This window comes from Natator depressus, chromosome 7 (assembly GCF_965152275.1).
Source record: "Natator depressus isolate rNatDep1 chromosome 7, rNatDep2.hap1, whole genome shotgun sequence".
NCBI classification, from domain to species: Eukaryota; Metazoa; Chordata; order Testudines; family Cheloniidae; genus Natator; species Natator depressus.
In genome coordinates this window covers 117,787,162-117,808,576 of record NC_134240.1, presented here as the reverse complement: position 1 = coordinate 117,808,576, position 21,415 = coordinate 117,787,162, and the positions used below count along the sequence as shown (strand labels likewise).

The window sequence follows — 21,415 nt, the reverse complement described above, 5'->3', positions numbered from 1 at the left end:
TCCTTGACTTTAGCAAAGCTTTTGATACGGTCTCCCACAGTATTCTTGCCACAAGTTAAAAAAGTATGGATTGGATGAATGGACTATAAGGTGGATAGAAAGCTGGCTAAATCGTCAGGCTCAACGGGTAGTGATCAATGGCTTCATGTCTAGTTGGTAGCCAGTATCAAGCGGAGTGCCCCAAGGGTCGGTCCTGGGGCCGGTTTTGTTCAATATCTTCATTAATGATCTGGAGGATGGTGTGGATTGCACCCTCAGCAAGTTTGCAGATGACATTAACTGGGAGGAGTGGTAGATACACTGGAGGGTAGGGATAGGATACAGAGGGCCCTAGACAAATTAGAGGATTGGGCCAAAAGAAATCTGATGAGGTTCAAGAAGGACAAGTGCAGAGTCCTGCACTTAGGACGGAAGAATCCCATGCACCGCTACAGACTAGGGACCAAATGCCTTGGCAGCAGTTCTGCAGAAAAGGACCTAGGCATTACAGTGGACGAGAAGCTGGATATGAGTCAACAGTGTGCCCTTGTTGCCAAGAAGGCTAACTGTATTTTGGGCTGTATAAGTAGGGGCATTGCCAATAGATCGAGGAACGTAATCATTCCCCTCTATTCGACATTGGTGAGGCCTCATCTGGAGTATTGTGTCCAGTTTTGGGCCCCACACTACAAGAAGGATGTGGAAAAATTGGAAAGCATCCAGCGGAGGGCAACAAAAATGATTAGGGGACTGGAACACATGACTTATGAGGAGAGGCTGAGGGAACTGGGATTGTTTAGTCTGCGGAAGAGAAGAATGAGGGGGAATTTGATAGCTGCTTTTAATTACCTGAAAGGGGGTTCCAAAGAGGATGGATCTAGACTGCTCTCAGTGGTAGCAGATGACAGAACGAGGAGTAATGGTCTCAAGTTGCAGTGAGGGAGGTTTAGGTTGGATATTAGGAAAAACTTTTTCACTAGGAGGGTGGTGAAACACTGGAACGGGTTACCTAGGGAGGTGGTGGAATCTCCTTCCTTTGAGGTTTTTAAGGTCAGGCTTGACAAAGCCCTGACTGGGATGATTTAGTTGGGGATTGGTCCTGCTTTGAGCAGGGGGTTGGACTAGAAGACCTCCTGAGGTCCCTTCCAACCCTGATATTCTATGATAGGAAGCTAGAGAACCCTGGATAATTCCTACTGCTTTGAGCAGGAGTCCCAGGAGTCAGTGGATGCCGTCTAGAGATACTCTGTGCCACATACATGCATGGACAAAGGAACAGAAAAAGGTCACAAAGTTTCAGAGAATCCCTCCTCGCTTCCCATTCAGCTTCCTTCTTCTGGACTGGTGGGTGGCCATCTTGACCATCTCCACTCTGGCCTCACCAAGGCCCCCAGCTGCAGCTGTAGGTCCGGTCTCAGCCTCGGCCACTTGGACTTGGCCCGGCTCCTGGCCACAGCTCCACTGCCTGCCACAGCCCTTAGCTCCCAGCTCTGACCCTGGCCCCACTCCCAGCTGCGGCCCCAGCTGTAGCACTGGCCCCACTCCCAACCACGGATCCTGGCCTCAACCGTGGCCCTGCTCACAGCCCTGGCTCCCGACCATGGCTCCCGGGGACGCTCGGACCCAGTAAGGGGGGACATGAACAAAAAAGTTTGGGGACCACTGCTCTATCCAGAGTGGCAGTGTCCTGTTTTCCTTCCACTATTTTTATTCTGTTCAGAGTGTTTTCTGCTGCCTGACATGAACTTACTGCTTTATCCAACGTGAAATCCATGTTTTCCAATCATCCTTTTTGCAGCTTTGGATCTCTGACTCCAGTTACTGTTTGATTGCTTATAACTGAATATGTTAACTGTCCATAGCTGCAGGTTTGGCTCATTAGCTTCAGCTATGTTAGGAATTCTTCAAAGGACTTGCCTTCCTTTTGTCTTCTAAGGTGAAACTTATACCTCTAACGTTTCACCCTTCTTAGGTGTGCAGTACCTTCCAAATTTCTGCAAAATTGTGTCATAACTTGCTCTTTCTACCCAACTTAGCTGCATGCTATTACAGACATCCACTGCCTCAAGTCCTGCAATGTTTAAGAAGATTGCTGTTTTCTGCTGGTCTTTCTCACCAAAGCCAGCTGCTTGCATATCTATCTATCTAATCGATCAAAACTCTGTTTGAAAGTCTTCCAGGAGTTGGCTGGAGGAGTGACGAAGCTTCCTAAAAGTGTGTGTTGGGGGGGCGGGGGGCTATGAGCACCTGAATCATGGCCTTGACCCGCCCCTTCCCCTGAGGCCCCATCCATTCCCCCTGAGGCCCTGCCCTCATGCCTCTTCTTCCCCTGAGGCCCCGCTCCCGTGCTGCCTCTTCCTTCCCGAAACCCCACCCCGCCGTTCGCTCCTTCCCATCCCCAATACCCCCTTGTTGCTTACCCTTATGGCCGGTAAAAAGCTGCCAGGCATAGCCTTCTCACTTTCAAAAGTGATGGGGCCATGACCTCCTGTTTCCCCCCCTCTCCCCACCCCCCCGGTGTTTTGGTGCCCATGGTCTGCTGCATTACCTGAGAGTTTCGACTGCTTGGGGGCTTTTAGTTGCTCCATCTCCAAGATGACTCCTCTGCTCCTTCACCACAGTGGTCTTTGCTCTGCCCTCACTTCCACCTCACTCTGGTACCTTGTGTTGTTTTGTGGATTGATAAGAAGGAGGCACAGTCAAGACTCTGAGCAGTTAGGCTGTAGTAGAACTAAAAGAGAGTTACATAAGACAAAGGAGAGCCATGGAGGATAGATCCATCAAAGGCTATTAGCAGGGATGGTGTCCCTAGCCTCTGTTTGCCAGAAGCTGAGAATGGGTGACAGGGGATGGATCACTTGATGATTCCCTGTTCTGTTTATTCCCTCTGGGGCACCTGGCATTAGCCACTGTCGGAAGACAGGACACTGGGCTAGATGGACCTTTGGTCTGACCCAGTATGGCCATTCTTATGTGCTTCGGGCAACGCAATTGGCGAAGCTGACTCTGGGTTGATTCCAGCTGGTTCTTCCTAGACCAATCCCCTTCTCTTTAATATGTTCTCTGCTCTTGAAGGCACAGTACATACTTCTAACAAGGAGGACTGGCTCCTTACACACCTATGTGTAGTGAAAATCTGCCATGATCGTGTGGGACTTCAGTTAGAATGATCTCATATTAAAACATCCTTAGAATTTCTAAATATTATAGATGGCAATTTGCTAACTCAAAAAGTGTAGCACCCAGCATAGGGGGATTCTATATCAGACCTTGCCTTGACAGATAGAGAGGAACTGATCACAGAACCAAAAATTAATGGTATCATAATGTGCAAAAGAACAAAGCCCAGACCTGAACTACATATAGTTGATGTTTTAAAAGGGCCAATTTCACAAAGCTGAAAACAATTATGAGCCAGATCAGCTGGGAGGAAAAATGTAATAGAAAAATGTGAGTGATGATTGGGTGTAGTTTAAGAGCCCTTTATTAGATGCCAGTGCTGTAACTAGGCATTTTAGTGCTTAAGGCAAGCAAGTATATTTGTACCCCCTATTAGAGCCCTGCGGGGGATTATTTTTAAAATTTGTTTAGTCCCATTCCTGTCCCACCCCGCAATACCCACTCTCACCTGCTCCCGCATTGTTTGTAGAATTTTTTTTCGCTCCTGCTATTATGGCAGCGGGTGCTTGGGACCCATGGGATCCCAGTCCTGCTGCAGGGCTCTACCCCCTACCAGTTCTTTTCGTCTGCTTCGGATTCCCCCGATTCAAGAAGGATGTTGACAAATTGCAGAGGGTTCAGAGAAGAGCCAGAAGACTGATTGCAGGATAGAAAGCCTGTCTCATAGTGATACTTAAACATCTCAATTGATTTAGCTCAACAAAGAGAAGGTTACAGGGTGATTTGATCACAGTCTGTAAGTACCTACATGATGGGGAACAACTATTCAATAATAGGCTCTTCACTCTAGCAGAGAAAGATACAACATATTCCAATGGCTGGAAATTGAAGCTAGACAAATTCAGACTGGAAAGAAGGTGTAAATTTTTAATAGTGAGAATAATTAACCGCTGGAACAACTTGGAGTCTCCATCACTGACAATTTTAAAATCAAGATTGGATTTTTTGTTAAAAGATCTGCACTAGAAGTTATTTTGGGGAAGTTCTATGGTCTGCATTTTGCAGGAGGTTGGAAGATGATCACAATTGTCTCTTCTGCCTTGAAATCTCGTGAATCTGTAGAATAGAAGGAGTTAGTTCTCCACAGCCCATTCAGGCTACAGCTGTTCAACATTTTTAGCTTGAAATATTTTTCTGAGGAAATGTTTTTAAATTAAGAAACAATTGTGCAAGGAGAGATTGTGGTGACAAAATGTCTGTTTTTTGGAATTTTCCAGTTTTTCACCAAACCGAGAGATTACAGTTTTTCAGAATGCCAAAAATTCTGTTTTTAAGCCCTTTCTCGTCCTTTTTTTGCTTTAATCTTTCTGCCACTGCTACAATAGAATGAATGAGAACCACATTTCCCCCCACCCCCCACCTGCCCTTTTTCATTGTCACTTTTGCTGTGCATTTCCATTGCAAAAGATGGGGAAGTTTTAAATAGGCTCAGTATAGCAAAACCCTGGACAGCATTCAGGTGCATGGCAAAAATGATAGAAAGTGTGTGAGGGGCTGGGAGTGGGGTGAGAGAGAGAGAAGAGGAAGGAAAAGGGGAACAACGAACCCCCCCCCCAACATTAAAATGTTCAATTTTGTTTAGTTTGAAATTTTTCAGGAAAAGTTTTGTGAAAAAATTCAGGCTATCTAAAATGGTTGCATTTCAGAGCAAAAATGTTTCCCCCCCCCAAAACTGTTTTCCCCCATAGGCGCCGACTTTCCAAAGCGCCAGGGGGTGCTCGACCCCCAGCTCTGCCCCAGGCCCCGCCCCCACTCCACCCCTTCCCCCAAGGTCCCACCCCTGTCCTGCCTCTTCTTGCCCCTGCTATACCCCCGCCCTGCCTCTTCCCACCCAGTTCTGCCCCCTCCCCTGAGCGTGCTGCATCCTTGCTCCGCCCCTTCCCCCCCCCAGAACCGCCTACCTGATCGTGGCTGGCAGGAGGTGCTGGGAGGGAGGGGGAGGCGCTGATCCATGGGGCCCACCGGTGGGTGGGAGACCCTGGGGGGGAGCTGATAGGGGGGATGACGGTGGGTGCTCAGCACCTACCATTTTTTTCCCCCATGGGTGCTCCAGTCCCAGAGCATCCCCGGAGTTGGCGCCTATGTGTTTTCCCCACCCCCATGCTTGGCTGGGCGTGCCATGCACAATGCAAGTTAGGGCTGCCTGTTTGTGGGCCTGGTCACTTGTCCACTATGAACTGGGCTGGGATCAGGCACAATAACACTTAGCACTTCCCTACAAAGGAAAAATGAGAGTGCGTTTTACAGTAATAGTCGAGCTATGACTGTTGTAAGGAGTAGTGGATTGGACTTTCACGGCGAGATACATTATCATACAAATGGGACGTATAAAACAGGAACAGCTAAAGTGCTTTATGAACATTGCACAACACACCTGTGAGGTAGCTAAGTAGGACTGTCCCTATTTTACAGACGAGGAACTGAGTCGTAGAGTGGCTCAGTGACTTGCCCTAGTTCACATGGGAAGTCTGTCGCAGCGCCGAGGAAGATGGGAAGCATTTTGCTCAAAGTTACAGCAGGAATTGTCAGAGCTGGGATTAGACCTGTGGAGTTGTTGTGTCCCAGTGCTATGTTCAGACCACAGCCAGTCATCACCTGGTCATACGAACCTCCTTTGGCTATTATCAACCTGGTCTGGATTTGACCCACTGGTCGGAGAGGGAAAGGCCTGTCTTCCAATACTGATCCTCTGAGCCCTATGCTTCCCTTTACCTTGTCTGTCTGATTTGATCTTTTTTTCTTTTCCTACATGCTGTGTTTTGGCCGCTATCAGTTTATTGCTCTAGATCTCCATTTACTCTGCAGTGATGCCGACGTTTTGTTCTGTTTGACTCTGCACAAAACTGCAGCCCTTTTGAAGAGCTGCCATTTATTTTCAGAGGTTGTTTTCTCCTGCAGCTGGCATGTCCCGTCCAAATAATTTATTAATAGTGAGGTTAGCTGCGGGTGCCTCTAAGCCCTGGTGCAAGGAGCCAGGGTAATTAATAACAACAAAGTGGGAGAACCTGCTTTGCATTAATGTAATGTAGTCCAGGAGTGTTGGTCTGCTTGAACTATGAAACTAGGTGGGTCAGCCCTGTCCCCTCTACACACTGGTAAACGTGTGTGGCTGTTTTCTTAGACAATTAAGCAATTGTGGCCTTTCAAAGAGAGAGCCTCCGTCATTTTCCCTCTTAGCTTGCGGACGTAGTGCATGTACCTTGTGGTGAATCATTGCAAAGTGTATTACGATTCATTACTGCAGTAATCGAGTACAGTACACGCAGGAAGAATGTTCAGCATTGCTGATTGCTTTAAAAGCTCGAGGATTTTTACAGAGCAGGCGTATTAAGATTTCACTTTCCCTCATTTTAACCCTTGGGGACTGTCATCAGGCCACCTACTAGAAGTAAAATGACGATGAGCCTAATCAATCTATAAAAGAAAATGAAAAGAGCTTTGAAAAGAAACGACAAATCATGAATGGTGTGGAGAAAGCGAATAGGAAAATGTTATTTGCCCCTTTACAATACACAATGGTCACCCAATGAAATTAATAGGCAGCAGGTTTAAAACAAACATAAGGAAGTATTGCTTCACACAACACACAGTCAAACTGTGGAACTCTTTGCCAGAGGATGTTGTGAAGGCTGAAAGTATAACTCGGTTCAAAAAAGATTTAGCTAAGTTCATGGGGGACAGGTCTATCAACGGCTGTTAGCCCAAGATGGTCAGGGACACAATTCCATGCACAATGTGTCCCTAAACCATCAGCTGCCAGAAGTTGCGACTGGACGACAGAGGATGTATCACTTGAAATTGCCCTGTTCTGTTCACTCCCTCTGAAGCATCTGGCCCTGGCTGCTGTCAGAAGACAGGATAGTGGGCTAGATGGACCATTGGTCTGAGCCAATATGGCCGTTCTTATTGTTAGTACCTGTTAGGAAATATTAACCCTTTCGGTTTTTCTTGTATATTAAACTTATTTACATATGAACTGTTCTCCCCAAATCTTCATGGTAGTAGCAAAGTGTGTGTTTGAATTCTAAGGCCCAGAGTGTTGGTTTTTAACCTGTGAGTGACCTGTGTTCAGAAACTTTACGTAATTCAAATATTGAACTGTACTTCTTTATGGCTGGTGCCTTCAAGTCTGTGGGTGTGTAGATGTCCAGGGAAAAGAACCCTCAAACTAGGAAAAGTATAAACAAAGTTGGATGATGGATAAGGAATATGTGCTATGTGTTTTCTGTAATGGACTGGGTGGTCGATAAGGGGTAATTGTTAGTGCAGATGGTTCTATAAGGAATGAAACAAATAATAATGACCGGATTAAAATTCTCTTTAGCTTATTGATCACGTAAACTAAAGATACCATAAAGAAATTCCATCAGTAAGGAGGTAAAAGGAAGCTGTCAAAACAGGACATACAGTGAAATTCATCGTGCAAAAGTATTTTTCCTTCCAAGAAGGGTTTTTTTGGTCTCATACCCCATAAAAAGACAGCAGTTTTGGGAATTAGATCGGGTGTGCAAACTGCTGGTGTCACACCAGCTACAGAAAAGAGAGAGACAACGGCCAGCTCTTTACCTTACACCAAGGATGGTAATGCATTTGTTCTTTTTGTACTCTGTATAGTGTTGTACTAATCTCTGATTGATAATCTTTGATTAAATAATTCCATTTGAGCCTGTTATTTGACAATCTCAAATAGTTATTAAATTCAAACACATAATGTTATGTTCTTACATACGCAGCACTGAGCTGGAATCCAGGTAGCTGGAATACAGAGGGAAGAGAGATTTAGAAACACAAAAATTTAACAAAATACAATGAAGGGCAAATCTACACTACAAAATTAAGTCGACTTAAGTTACGTCAGCGTACAGCCACTGCAGTAATTAAATCGGTTTTGTGTGTCCACGCTATGTTCCTGTCAGTGGTGCGCATCCTTGCACCAATTGAACTGTCAGTGTGGGGCGTTGATAGCTTCTCTTAGAGTAGGTGGGAGTTTGCTCATTCTTGGCCTCATTAAACATATTCGGTAATCTAGTATTAAAGTTTCAGAGAACTATTTTTAAAATTCAGTGGGGAATCCATCTGCGCCAGGCGTCTTGCCAACCTTCATATCTTTTATAGTCTGAGTCAGTTCTGCGATTTCTAAAGGGGCACCTAAAAGTTCCTTCTGAGAGTCAGAGATCTGTGGTAGAGACAATCCACTAAAAAAGTTATCTAGGCCATCTTTACTGATTCCCTCTTCAGCTAAATATAGTTTTTGAATAAAGCTGTTGCAATTGTTTATTAATATCAGACTGTGTTGTATATAATTTATTGCTTCTATCACATACAGCAGCAGTCTTAGTTCTGTTAGCCTTTTGCTGAAGTCTCTATGCCAACAGCTTGCCAGCTTTCTCGCCAGATTCCCAGTCATTTTGCTTTATTCTGTTTGAAGCACACTCTGCCTTCTGGGACAGAAGTTTGTTGATTTCATATCTGAGATTGATGAGGGTTCTGAATTTCTCTGGGGTGGGGAGAGAAACATAGTCTACCTCCAAGGTCTTAAGTTCCTTCGCAAGGGTATCAATTCTAGGTTCTCTCTATTTCTGGCATAAGAGGTGATACGGCTTCTGATGAAGGATTTAAAGGATTCCCAAAGTGTGGCAACTGATGAAGCGGTGGGGGCATTTGTTCTTTAACAAAGTTCTAACTCCTGCTGGGTAGAGTTAATAATGATGTATCAAACAGTAGCAAGGTATTTAATCTCCACATTTTAGTTGGGGGTGCATACTGCGGGCCTAAAAGATATATGTATAGGTGCGTGGTCAGAGATAACAATAATATCAATACTACAATCAGTGACAGAACTGGTCGAGTATTGTGACACTAAGAAATAGTCCGATCCAGAGGTGCGGGAACCAGGGGTTCTGGAGGTGCTTCCTCAGCCCCTGCCTTGAAGTGGATTCCATTATATACTGGGTTTATAGTTTGGTTCAATAGCTCTCAGCACCCCCACTCTACAAATTGTTCCAGCACCCCTGGTCGAATCTTAAATATATTGAATGAGTTGCAGAAAAAAAGTCTATAGTCTCTGGGCATAGGATTACCCAGTCTTCATGCATCTTGTAAATCTAGATCAGCTGGGTTTGTATGGAGGCGAAGATTTATCAAGGACGGGGTCTAGAGCTTTGTTAAAGTCTCCAGCCATAGGGTGGTGTCCCATGTCATTTACACTTATTAAAAATTCGGGATCATCCTGATTTGGCCTGTAGAGATTGGCAAAGATGATTATAGAATTGCCAGTTTCAGCCTTGAAGACAGTAAATCTGTCTTGTCATACTTTGTGCTCAGAATATTCACATTGAACTTTTTATGTATTAGTATCATACCACCCCTCACTCTAGAGTTAAAGCAGCTAGAAATTGAGAGGCCTACCCAATCTCTATTCAGTTTACAAGCTTCAAGGTCTGTCAGATGTGTCTGCTGGAGCATTACAATGTCAACTGGTTTTTTTGGTTTGTTTTTTTGTTTTTTTTAAAGCATTGAGTATCTTTTTTTCTTTTAATAAGGTTATTAAGACTCTTTCAATTCCAGGAGACACATTTAATTATCGGAGCCATCATTGTTAAAATACACTGGATAAACTATAAAGTTGCTTTGTGAATAAATGAGAAATAGCAAATTTTCCTGAGCAGCATACAGTTCTTGCATATCTAAGCAGCAAAAGTTATATAAGCCGGGGGTAGTGTGTTGCTTCCCAGTGTGTATTCTACAGGAGTGAGAAAGACATTCTCATCAAGGGAAGGTAAGAGGAGGGGGGCAGAAGGAGGAATTAAATAAGTGATAAAACAAAATGGAAAAGATAGTGGAGAGAGAAATACACATTAGTACCATACAATTAAAAAGAGGAATCTGTTTCAACTGTCAAAAAAATACACAATTGACACCCAGAGAGTGCAGCCGGATCAGGTGAAACTTGGAGATCCTCAGCCCCTGAGACCCCAAACATTACAACTACAGTAATCAACTATTCCTAACAGAACCTTGATACCTTAGTCCATAATAGGGTTGCCAATGCTCCCGGTTTTGCCAAGAGTTTCCTGGAATCAGACCCTGTCTCCTGGAGGCTACTGAAGCCCAAGTGGGAGATTTTAGGTCGCTGAAAGTCCGGCGGTGCAGCAGGGCAAAGGCAGGCTCCCTGCCTGACCTGGCTCCACGCCGCTCCTGGAAGCGGCCAGAATGTCCCTGTGGCCCCTAAGAGGGGCCTGGGGGTCTCTGCGTGCGGCCCCTGCCCAGAGCACCAACTCTGCAGCTCCCATTGGCCAGGAACTGTAGCCAATGGGAGCTCTGGGGGTGGTGTCTGTGGGTGCAGGCAGCATGCGGAGCCCTCTGGCCTCCCGTGGAGCTGCAGGGACATGCCGGCCGCTTCCGGGAGTGGCACGGGGCCATGGTAGGCAGGGAGCCTGCTTTAGCCCTGCTGCGCTGCTGCTCGGGAGCCGCCTTGTTACCCGGGGTTCTTTCAACCCAAAGCTCTCAGTAACTTTTACGCTGTGAGAGGCGGTGTCAGGAAATAAATCCGGGGAGACACGGCCGTCCGACCATAGATGGCTGGCACAAACAGGACAACGCACGAGTGCTTTCACTTAAAGCTAAATTTTACTTAGTCTCAAGCACTTATACACACGTCCACAACAGGTTAGTAAAACACCCCCAACCCTTGACAATTACCAAAGCTGAGTGTGGCTCTCGAGTGGCACAGCGGCAGCCCATCTGCTGGTGGGGAACACAAGCTGCATCCAGGGGGAGAGTCCAGTCCTGAAGAGTCCCCCCAACCTCAAACTTTCCCCCCTTATTTATACATTACATTTAGTAATAGAATGACATGTCACTTAAAGAAAACTTGTTAAGAAAGCAATTCCAATGGTCAAGCAAGAGGCTTTCTTCTGATTAGTGATTAACCAGGTGTGGGTTTTTCCAGAGTTTGCAGCCTTGAGGCCCCCTGGGGCACATCCTGCTCTTCTAAAATGCATGTGTCAGTCACTTCAACACAATTCTTATCAGGAAGGACGCGGGGTCAAGCTGCCCTTTCTGTGGCACTCAAAACCCCCTCCCCCCCCTTCCTTGGTCAAGCTGAGTTTGCTGCATGGCACTTTACGGCCTGCTGACTTGGCTGCTTTTAGCAATAAGCCATAGTGGTTTCAGGCACTTTATTGGTTGGCTGACATCTCCCTGTACAGTCTGAGGTAAGTGCCTCCCGGCCGGAGCCCAAACACCTTCCGCAGCCCAACCCCCTGCCCCAGCCCTGAGCCCCCTCACACACCCAAACTCCCTCCCAAAGCTTGCACCCCCTCCCACACCCCAACACCGCACCCCAGCCCTGAACCCCCTCCTGCACCCAAACTCCCTCCCAGAGCCCACACCCCTCACACCCTCCTGCATTGCAACCCCCTACCCCAGCCTGGAGCCCTCTCCTGCACCCAAACTTCCTCCCAGAGCTTTCACCCCACACCCCCTCCTGCACCCCAACACCCTGCCCCAGGCTCAGCCCAGAGCCCCCTCCCACACCCTGAACCCCTCAACCCCAGCCCAGAGCCTGCAGCCCAACCCCCTGCCCCAGCCTGGTGAAAGTGAGTGAGGGTTGGGGAGAGCAAGCGATGGAGGGAGGGGGGATGGAGGGAGCAGGGTGGGGCCTTGGAGAAGGGGCTGGCAGGGGCAGGGCCTCGGGGCAGGGCAACAGTGTTTGAGTTTGTGTGATTAGACAGTTTGCAACCCTAATCCATAAGGAAGCATCATCGAATAAAGCAATGAGATAAATATTACTAATTGAAAGAGTTGACATTGATGCTCCTTTACCATGAATTAAGACAATCGGAAATAAATTGATAATAACTTTTTAACCTTTCAGTCCCAATGAGAGAGAGAGAGAGAGGGAAACAAACAAAAACAAAAGGAACTAACATGTCATTATCAGCTAGCACCCATCAACTTGTTTAAAGCAGCCATGTCAGATCTTCGAGAGCAGTACATAAAAGCCATAAGGTCGGATCATTCCATAGGTGTGTCCTCTTGCAAGGAAGGAGTTTGCAGATTTTTGAAGTATTTTTCTGCCTTCGGCAGGGAGCCGAATGATTATATCTTCTCACTATTCTTAATATGAAACCTTGCTGGGTGTTTAATAAAATACTCCAAGTCTGTCTTCCTGGCCAATTGCTTTGCTTGGTTGCAACCTCAATGCAACCACATCATAGGCATAATCTTAAAAGCAGTATTTTAATTGCTGAGTCTCCCAATAACTGCTCCTTCTTTCTCTCTGGACTTCTGCAGCATAAGCTCCTTAGGTGATAAACTTCAGGAACTTCACAATCAAGGCTCTAGGCCCAACTCCTGCAGCTGGGTGTGGGGGCAAGGGCCTGGACTGCCCGTTCTATATCAAAACAAAAATCTACTGGCAGATCCAACAACTTAGCAGTTTAGGGACAAATTCAGAGGGTTTCCCTTTCTCTATTCCCTCAGAGATACCCACAATCCTGATGTTACATTGTCAAGGCTGCCACCTTTCTAATTGCTAGTAACTGGACTCCAAAGCCCCACCCCTACCCCACCTCTTCCCTCAAGGCCCCACCCCCTGGCCTGCCTCTTCTCCCCAAAGCCTTGTCCTGTTCTAACGCTTCGCTTGAGGCCCCACCCCTACTCCACCTCTTTCCCCCAAGACCCCGTGCCCATCACTCGCTCCTCTCTCCTTCTCCCTCTGTCACTTGCTGCATTGTCTCAAAGAACTTGCCTGCAGGTAGGAGGCAGCCCCGCTGAACTGGTGCTGGCCCAGGTTAATGACCCGATGCCTCCTCCCACCCAGTGGTAACTGGACTTTTGGTTCGGGTATCGTATAGGGTTGCCAGGTCCCCTTTTCAACCAGACTTCCTGGTCAAAAACCAGGCACCTGGCAAGCCTAAATGGCACCAGGTCACAGAAGCCAAAAACCAGACTGTCTGCATCCTGATCATCGTGAGTGGCTTTCTAGATCAATTAGGTTGGCCTTAATAGTCTTGATATCATTACAGTTCTTCATAACCTGTACTTTGCTTTCTTTGAAATCATCTTCCACCTCAGAAATTCTGTGTTCTGCTTCACCCAGCCGTCCGGGTAGAGCCTGTAGTGAGCTCTGAATCTCAATCATGGTGGTCTGTAGGCTGGGAACGGTAGATTTAATTTCAGCAGTATCTATGACCACCTGTTGTAGTACAGCCAACAGCTGTGTTCCCTCAGGCTCAAGCACCGTTTTGTTGCAGAGGTGGGGGAGGCAGATCTCCTCTGTTTTATTGATGGTTTTGGATCTGGAGAGTAAGATGTGAGCTAGAGGGCAACATGGGGGTTTCAGTAATCAGCTGCAATATTTCTTGGTGTTGGATGTTGGGGTTTAAGGGACAATGTTTAAGGTTTCCCCATGGGCCTCTCCAGAGCTCAAGCAATCTGCATCCACCTTGGTTGCAGTGCTCTGTGGTGTCCATGTTGCCACAAAAAAGTTGTCAAAAAATTCCCGACCCTCTCTACTAGTTGGAGTGGGAAGAGTTTCCTCTAGAATTGTTTGAAAACCACTTATGTGGGGCTTAATTAAACCAGACCCCTGTGAGGAGCATGTCTGAGACTTTATTGGTTTTGTTGCTATCGAGTCTGACCCCGGGAGCAATGGGGATTATCAGGGTTGGGCAGGGGACATGACTCCTGCCTCCGGTAAGCAGCCTGTTGCTATGTTTTTTTAATTAATTCCTTTTCTTTTCTTTCTCCCCAGTAAACATGCTCCCCGCTGCTCTAACTGACAGGTACAAAGTCCTGACCTGCTGGAGTGCAGCGTGTCTTTTCTATGGTGCTATTCTTAAGATCCAGAAAAGAAATAACTTCTAGGTGAGAGTCTTAAAAGGCTGTGTTTATTGCATGAGACAAAAGAGCACAGAGCAGTGGCAGGCCAAGTGCGGTCTCTTGGCAGACTCCACCGTCACAAGCAGGGGTCCCAGCTGGATGTGTTTCTCTCTAATTTATTAAGTAATTCTGCTTTCACAGAGAACCGTTGCTTTGAGTTTAGCTACACTAGAGACTAGGAAACAAAACAACTTGTTGTTTCCCTTTTAAGCCCATCTTAGGTTGTGTGGGGGCAGGGGAAAGACTTTCTTCAGTGGGGATAATGAGGCGGGGAAAGTGGATGAGGATTTGGAGCTGCGAAAATGCTTTACTCACCTGTAATGAGGTGCTTCAGTGGTCACAGCAGCTCCATCCTCTCAAAACCATCTTTCTGGTTGTGCACGGTGGCTGTGGACTGGAAAAATGCATCTCATGGGGGGTTTTTCCTTCCTTTCCTGTCTTTGGCTCCTTTTCTCTCTGTCTACTGTGGTGTCTTGTTGCCTGACAGATGGATCAGAGGAGAGGTTCCCTGTGATCTGTGGGTCACTAGCATTCCACTTGGGGTGGACTGTGAACAGCGGGCTCTTCCTCAGAGGCTCAGAGGCTTTGTCAGATGGGACAATCGTGATCATCTAGTCGGATCTCCTGCATATCGCAGGCAACAGAGTTTCACCCTCCCACTCCTGTAGTACGTGCTAACCTCTGGCTGAGTTACTGAGGTCCTCAAATCATGGTTTAAAGGCTGCAAGTTACAGAGAATTCACATTTATACTAGTTTAAACCTGCAAGTGACCCCTGCCCCATGCTGCAGAGAAGGTGAAAACCCCCAGGGTCTCTGCCAATCTGACCCAGGGGGAAATACCTTCCTGAGCCCAAACATGGTGATGAGTTAGACCAGGGCTGGCCCGAGGGAAAATGGAACCCTGAGCGAATTTGTATTTGGTGCCTCTGGCCCCCATGAGGACGGCACTCTCCGCATTGACCCTGGCCCCTGTGGGTGCCTCCCCAGGCTCCCCACTCCACTTTGCTCCAACCCCTGCACTGTGCCCTCTGTGCCTCTAACCCCTGCCACCCAACCCCTGCACCCCTAACTCCTGCACCCCTAACCCCTGCACCTCCCTCCTGCACCCACGTGGGGACACTGACCTGGATGCATGGAGCAGCTGGCATTGCTGCTCACTCCACCCTTCGAACGCTGCTCCTCCCCCCTCAGGGGGATGTGAGAGGAGGAGCGAGGAGCGATGTCAGGGCTCCCTGCATCTGGATCACGTTCCCCACCTGGGCTGCATAAGAGGAGTGCAGCAGAGCAGCAGCTCCTGATGCTCACCTCACAGCACAGCCCAGGTGGGGAAAGTGACCTGGATGCATGGAGCGCTTGGTGTTGCTCCTTGCTCCCCCATTGTTCCCCCCCTTATAACCCCCTAGGGGGCATGGAGGAATGTTGGGGTGTGTGTGAGCAGTATCCGTGAGTCACCACTTGTCCCCCTGCCCCATATTCCTCCACCGAGAGGAAGCAGGGTGAAATCGGGGCGCCCCCCTATGCAGCACTCTCTGGCCAGCTGGGAACAGTTTCTCACTCTATACCAGCAGAGCACCCCTCTGTGCTGCCACACAGCACCCCCCTTGGCCATAGCGCCCCTGAGCATGTGGGCAAGACCCACTAGGCAGACACCTGGGAAAGAATTCTCTGTAGTAACTCAGAGTCCCATCTAGTGTCCCATCACTGGCCACTGGGGATTTTTTCTACTGGCGGTCACTGATGGGCCACATGCTGTCAGAGGCAGTCCCATCATACCATTCCCTCCATAAACGTATTAAACTCATCTTGAAGCCAGTTAAGTTTTTTGCCCCCACTGATCCCCTTGGAAGGCTGCTCCAGAGCTTCACTCCTCAGATGGCTAGAAAGCTTTGCCTAATTTCAAGCCTAAACTTGTTGATGACCAGTTTATAGCCATTTGTTCTGGTGTCCACATAGGCGCTTAACTTAAATAACTCCTCTCCCTCCTGGGTATTTATCCCTCTGATGTATTTATAGAGAGCAATCATACTTCCCCTCAGCCTTCTTTTGGTTATGCTAAACAAGCCAAGCTCTTTGAGTCTCCTCTCATAAGGTAGGTTTTCCATTCCTCAGATCATCCTAGTAGCCCTTCTCTGCATCTGTTCCAGTTTGAAGTCATCTTTCTTAAACATGGGAGAGCAGAATTGCACACAGTATTCCAGCTGAGGTCTCACCAGTGCCTTGCATAATGGTACTAACACTTCCCTGTCTCTACTGGAAATAATTGGCTTGATGCATCCTAGGATTGCAATAACCTTTTTTCACGGCTGCATCACACTGATGGCTCATAAACATTCTGTGATCAACCAATACAGCGAGGTCTTTCTCCTCCTCTGTCACTCCAACAAATAAATCCCCAGTTTATAGCAAAAATTCTTGTTGTTAGTCCCTAAGTGCATGACCTTGTACTTTCCACTATTAAATTTCACCCAATTTCTATTACTCCAGTTTACAAGGTCACCCAGATCTTCTCGTATGATATTCCTGTCTTCCTCCGTATTGGCAATACCTCCCAACTTTGGGTCATCTGCAAATTTTATTAGCGCACTCCTACTTTTTTGTGCTTTTGTACTTTTTGTGCCAAGGTCAGTAATAAAAATGTTAAATAAGATTGACCCCAAGATAGATCCCTGAGGAACTCCACTAGTAACCTCCCTCCAGCCTGACAGTTCACCTTTCAGTATGACCTGTTGCAGTCTCCCCTTTAACCAGTTCCTTATCCACCTTTCAATTCTCTTATTAAACCCCACCTTCTCCAATTTAACAAATAATTTCCCATGTGGAACTGTATAAAATACCTTACTGAAGTCCAGGTAAATTAGATCTACTGCATTTCTTTTGTCTAAAAAATCAGTTATCTTCTTAAAGAAGGAGATCAGGTTGGTCTTGCATGATATACCTTTTGTAAAACCATGTTGTATTTTATCCCAATTACCATTCACCTCTATGTCCTTAACTACTTTCTCTTTCAAAATTTGTTCCAAGACCTTGCATACAATTGAGGTCGAACTAACAGGCCTGTAGTTTCCCAGATCATGTTTTTTCCCTTTTTTAAAAATAGGAATTATATTAGCAATTCTCCAATCATAGGGTACAACCCCTGAGTTTACAGCTTCATTAAAAATCCTTGCTATTTGAATGTGCAATTTCATGTGCTATTTCCTTTAATATTCTTGGATGGAGATTATCTGGGCCCCCTGATTTAGTCCTATTAAGATGTTTAAGTTTGACTTCCAACTCAACTGTGGTACCACATCTGACTTCCACCTCAGATGTGGTAATTTCTGTCTCCATATCCTTGTTTCCATTAGCCACCCTGCCACTACCCCAAGCTCTTCATTAGCTTAGTTTTAAGCTGAGGCAAAGTATTTGTTTAGGTGTTGGGCCATGCCTAGATAATCTTTAATCTCCACCCCATCCTCAGTGTTTTGCGGTCCCACTTCTTTCCTTGTTTTCTCCTTATTTATATGGCTAGAGAACCTTTTACTATTGATTGTAATTCCCTTTGCAAGGTCCAGCTCGGCTTGGCTTTTGGCAGTTCTCACTTTATGCCTTGTAGGTGTTCTGCTTTCTGTTAATCACCCGTTTGAGATGTTGCTCCTCCAGCTTGGGACTTTTCCACCTGGCTTGGGATGCAGGCTTCAGAGAGCTTCTGCAACTTTGACTTAAAATAACTCCAAGCCTCCTCCACATTCAGATCCTTGAGTTCGTCAGTCCAGTCCACTTCCCCAACTAATTCCTTTAATTTTTTTAAAGTTAAAGTTAATGCTTTTGAAATCAAGGACCCTGGTTGAAGATCTAGTTTTGTTTATCCTTCCATTTAGTTTAAACTGAAATAGCTCATGATCACTCGAACCAAGGTTGTTCTCTACAACCAGTTCTTTTATGGGGTCCTCACTACTCACTAATACCAAATCTAAAATGGCCTTACCTCTTGTTGCTTCAGCAACTATTTGGTGAAGAAATCTGTCAGCTATCCCACCCAGAAAAATCTGGGCACTACTATTATTAGTAGCATTTGTCCTCCAAACCATCTCTGGGAAGTTAAAGTCTCTCATAATTACACAATTCCCAGTAGTATTTATTTCTTTAAAAACATGAGAGTGGTCTCTATCCCTATTCACATTGGATCCTGGTGGTCTGTAGCACACCCCAAGCACTCTCCCAGGGGAGCCTCTAGTAGCTTTCTTCCCTAAAGTGATTTTGGCCCAAACAGACTCTGTCTTATACATTCTGTCACTTCTAATTTCTTTAGTCTTCCTCATCATTAATATACAAAGTTACTCCACCACCTTTGCCTTTATTTCTGTCTGTCCTGAACAGCACATACCCTTCAATACTATACTCCAGTCATGACTACTATTCCACTATGTTTCTGTTATCCTTGTAATATCTTGTCGGCAGGTGTGAAGTTGCATTAAAAGACAGCTAAAATGACATTACCTTCCTCCTATGACTTTGCCATATAAGTACTGAGTTTGCTTGCCATAGAGCTGTTGTGTGATTGTGAATGGGAGGGGAGGTGGACCTCTGAGACTATCCATTAAAACGTGGTCCACATTATGAAACCATTTAAAGCCACCATGGATAGATAGATTTTCAAGCCAGAAAAATCTGATATTCTGCATAACACAGGCCATAAAACTTCACCCAGTGATTTCTGTATCAAGCCCATGACTTCTGGTTGAGTTAGAGTATCGTTTTTAGACAGAGACATCCGTCTTGATATAAGAACTTCGAGTTGAAGAAGTCCACTTAGCTCTGAAGGTGCTGAGGTTTTGGATGGTCCTTAGCTCCTAGGGGAGTTCATTCCACAGGCTGGGACCGGCCCTGAGAAAGTCCTATCTCCTGTCCCGATGAATTTTACCCTGGAGATGGGCTGTGCCGCAATCCTTTTCCTGAGGGTCGGGTGACCGTTTAGGTACTCTTGGCTCCTACCATTGAGCACCTTGAAGATGGGGACTGAAACCTTGAATGTGACTCTCTGTCCTGTGGGGAAGCAGTGTAATGAATGGCGCACTGGTTTCAAGAGCTCGGTTTCACTAGAACTTCCTGCATAGTAAGGTTCTGCTGGCCATATGTCAGAGTAGCAGAATCTGACTTTAAGTGATCAGAAACATGTAGGTGATTTAATAGAACATGACGTATTTACTAAACTCAGTCCCGTTCCCACAGTCAGCTATGAGCAGACCCTTTGAATGTCAGGCTTTTAATCTTAAATTATCCATAAAATGATACAGTCCACCTAAATACTGCAGAAGTGCTTCATGCCCAGCGTGAATTCATACTAGACATGCAAAGCTCAAAAGTATGAGCTTTACACTTTCAGCTCTGTGGAGAGGGCAGTCCTCTCTCTCCCCCAAACCCGAAGACTGCAATAGTACCTTGGGGGAATGAGAGTCATTTACTGCTTTGAATGAATGACCCTGCCAGTATTAGTAAGACTTTCCTGTTTATGCAATCCGATTTTTCTCCAGAGGGAACATTTCATTACTTGCCATATTCCTGGATATTATAAATTTTAAGCCATGATTATGTCTCTCTCCATTATACCTGGCACACTTGGTGCCAACTTTTCAAAGGAGCTCTGCTCCCATTTAGGGACCTAAATACGGCCTGGATCTTTGAACACTCAGAACCCAGCAGCTTCCTTGGTGACTCTCAGGGCTAGGTTTACAAAACCATGGTGAGCTCTTGAAAATTTGGCCCCATTGCTTTGGGTTCCTAATTAGGAGCTGAGTTTTCTTTCTAATAAATAAACAAACAAACAAATAAATAAATAATCTGCCCCAAACTGTTGATGCTGAATACTTGAAAATATCTGGCCTTTGAGCATGTGCTGTGCTCTGTGAAGCAGAGGGGCATATATAATCCTTTCTCCACACATCTTACAGTCCAAGTATATGCTGCTGCTTCTATTGAAGAAATGGCAAAACTTTTAGTGACCTTACTGCAGTAGAATCTGACCCTACTTCAGACACAAGCAATACAGTGAAGTCATGGAATATGGTTGATTAGGGCTAGGTCATGACGCCGCATAGGTGTCTATTTATTTATTACTTACTTTGAACCAGGAGGCATCACTTGAATCTCCCTTTTCTTTCCTGAAACTCCCCTCACCAAAAACCAAAAACTTGCAACTTTCTTCAGGATTTCCTTAATGGAACTCAGATCCCACTTGTTTATAGGCATGTTCCACTCTCATGAATCTGTGCTTTTCATCTGCCTTTCAGAACACACGCACACTTAGAAATCAGTGTTGGTGCCTGTTGCCACAGCATCTGGGAGCCTTACAACGCTAAGCGATCAATTAAAAATCAACATGGTCTAACAGAATCTTAGCACCAGCTCCTGCTTCTTTGAATGGATATTTGCAGCCGGTTGGGGATTAAACCACATTATAATGGATTATTCCAGGGATTAAATAAGATTGTAATGGATATTGGGTAGGATTATTCAGTTTCTATTCTTGGAAATATATTAGGACAAATCTATGGCTGTCTAAGCACTTCGTAGTTGCTACGCTGTGCACTATGGCCACTCAGAACTTCAAACAGCAGCAGGGTTAGAATCCAGATACTCTTGCTCCTAAAGCAAAATTCTGCCACTTGAGCTAACAGAGAATCTTTCTTAGCAGTACGGAAGTACACAATTAAGCAGTTCTCAATCCATCCAGTAGAGAGCAATGTCACACACATACTTTCCCTTGTTCATACAGTCCTAAAACTAAAGAGCACGCAATCACTTTTTCTTACTCTCACAGTGGAGTTATTATTATGCTCTTCTTCAGAGTCAAGGGATTCGGGAGTTGACAAAGAGGTGATTTTAATGAGGTTCTGTATAGTCACAAGGTCCCCAACAGAGCATCCCTGTGTCAATGTGTGTGATTTAACAGCGGCAGAAGAGACACTAGAGACCACATTTTCCAGATTTTATTTTGAAAATCTGGCCCTTATCTAGGTGCCTAAATGGGAGTTGAGCTCTCTTGAAACTCTACCCTGATGAGCTCTGACCACTTGAAAAATCGGACTCTGAGCTCTGAAAATCTAGCCTTATGTGAGCTGTGGTTTCTATTTAATTAACCTCACTGGGGCTTGAGCAGTAATGGAGAACGGTTACCAGAGCTGGGAGAATGTGCAAAAAAAAAAAAGTATTTGAGCACTTATTTGAATGAAAACCACAGATTCACCTTGACGGTGTTCACATCCCGTCTAATTCATGTCTCACAACATTTGTACAAGTAACATTTTAATCTGCAAGAATGCTCCTAGACAGTGAAGATCTCTTGAGGAAACACCTTTTCACAAGGTTTTGTGTCGGAACCATCTACTT

The 21,415-nt window shown here is 45.8% G+C and overlaps 1 long non-coding RNA gene across 1 annotated transcript in view; it reads right to left on the bottom strand.

Annotated features, from left to right (window-relative positions):
• LOC141991182 (uncharacterized) overlaps positions 1-15,236 on the bottom strand; it is a 29,351-nt gene extending 14,115 nt beyond the window's left edge. The window contains exons 1-3 of the long non-coding RNA XR_012640344.1: positions 15,172-15,236; positions 14,362-14,767; positions 2,528-2,710 (exon numbers count right to left, since the gene is read on the bottom strand). This is a non-coding gene — a long non-coding RNA (uncharacterized LOC141991182). The remainder of the gene's footprint in view (positions 1-2,527; positions 2,711-14,361; positions 14,768-15,171) is intronic.
• Between the last annotated feature and the right edge of the window lie 6,179 nt (positions 15,237-21,415).